Here is a 2222-nt window from a genome sequence, read left to right as displayed (position 1 = left end):
GTTATTAGGATTCCGTTAAGTGCCGCGTACATCAACCTGAGGGTCTTCATTTTCAGCTTCGTTGATTCGACGCTTGTTCACAACTAACAGTGAGTTCATACCCCTACGATTTTATGGTTTTTAAACGTTTTCAGGGGGCATACAAGTCAAACACAAATTGTCACACCCCAAAACCGGAACGACAGAAACGTTCGGGGGTGGAGGACGTCATGTTTAGTATCACAAGACATGCATCATAGTAAGCAAAGTAGTGAACAACCATTTCATTAGAAAGAAAATGTTTACAAAGTATGTGTTCACAAAACATAGAGTACATAAGCAAATAACAAAATAAGACTTGAAGCTATACTGCTCCATCTTCTGAATTCCCAGAGCGAGTACCTGTCTACTAGTTTCCCGAGAATACAAGTTATTTGAAAGAGTTTATCATCAATTAAGCTAGTGAGTTCGTAAGATTTTAGTGATGTAAGTAAGATGTGGAAGTTATTGAAAAATGTAGTTGAAACGTAGTAAGTTATAAGTTCTGTTTTTAGAAAAGTTCGCCAGTTCCTCTAGAAAATCCTATATCTCCTAATTTGATGAAAGATACGTAAAAATGATCCTACAATCCTTTCTATGAGTAATAAGTAGATACAAGTTATATAAAACTCAGAGTAAAAAACAATCGCTTGTGCGCATCTGGCATAAGTCCATAACTAAACAAGAAACAGGAGGTAAGGCAGATAGCACACATCCCATTGTTTGTTAGGTCCTTGTTGTATATAACCCTGGTGTATTCACTTGTTACTCATGGAGTTAATTGTAATAGTTCCTTTATATTTAATGAAAAGATCCCTTAAGAAAACCCTTATTTCTTATAATAAAATAGTGACCACAGTGATTACTTCTATAATCACTTAGCTTATACTGGCTATGTATAATCTAATATCGAATAGATAGTTGATTGGATGAATCTAACCTAAGCCCACAACCAAACAAGGAACAGTAAATAAGGCGGAAAGCACACATCCAACTACCTATTGGGTATTAATGATATATAACCATGATGTATAAACTGAGGTATTATAGATTCAATCGCCTAAAGTCCTTTAAGTTTATACTGGTTTAATAAAATGGATTAAACCCTTTACTGGTAAGTTTCTAGCTTTGTGTACCAAAAGTTCTGATAAAAGTATGCTTTGTAATAGAAGATTCTGCATTGAATTAGTGTCCTATGACTTGACCCATACCTGGTACCCCTTATGATGACTTAATGTATACGAAAAATATATATAACTAAGATCGAATGGATAATAGGCTGGGTGAATCTACTCTAAGCCCATAACCAAACAAGGAACAGGAAATGAAGCAGAAAGCACACATCCTATTACGTATCGGATCCTATTAATATATATCCTTTGATGTATACATTAAGGAATCATAAGGTTAGCATTATGGTACCTTTCTACTGAATGTGCTAGACCCGACTGTTTTGTTTGTCGTTTGTAAAATGTAAGTACTGTAGTATTGTATAGAGTAACTATTGTTGTACTAATTGCCTTAAATTGATTATTAAGGTGTAATGTGATGGCTAGATCCCATACTAAACGCTTTCCCTGTCAAAAGATTTTGGGAACCAAACGTGACCTCTGCAATCAATTGCAAGCCGTGAACATCCACATTAAAATTATATGATCATGTATACCCAATATAACTATCACCTTTTGTTTAAAACTATGCGTTAGTGATTCATTGGTATAGTTAGATCCTGTAAGTGTTCCATGCTATAGCAAATTAGTGTGTTCGTTCTGTTTTAGTATCTTAGTATCTTCTCTTGTTATAGTATCTTAGTATGTTCTTTCTGTTATCGTGTATTGTATCTAGTATGAACTGAACCCCTAAACTATACCCATTATTGTTTACTAGTATTATACATGAACTGTTATTGACAAGACTCATTTTACTACCAAGTTATACTTGTACTTTAAAAACGGAGTTTTGTTAAACTATAAAGCAACATAACTGTAAAATAGTTTTCTAAATGTTTTTACTACTTATAGAAGACATAAGCAACATTTTGAAAGATGTTTATAACAAACAATTACACAATTATCATTGTGTTCAACTTGTATTACCCCCCCCCCCCCCCCCGCCTAAAAGCATTTAAAACAGTTAAAAGATTCATTACAGGGTATGAACTCACCTGATGTGGGTGATTCAATGAATATGCGTGTAAGGATAAG

Source organism: Lactuca serriola, chromosome 7 (assembly GCF_051521515.1).
Source record: "Lactuca serriola cultivar US96UC23 chromosome 7, Lser_US96UC23_V15, whole genome shotgun sequence".
NCBI classification, from domain to species: Eukaryota; Viridiplantae; Streptophyta; class Magnoliopsida; order Asterales; family Asteraceae; genus Lactuca; species Lactuca serriola.
Note: the sequence above shows the minus strand (reverse complement) of the source record.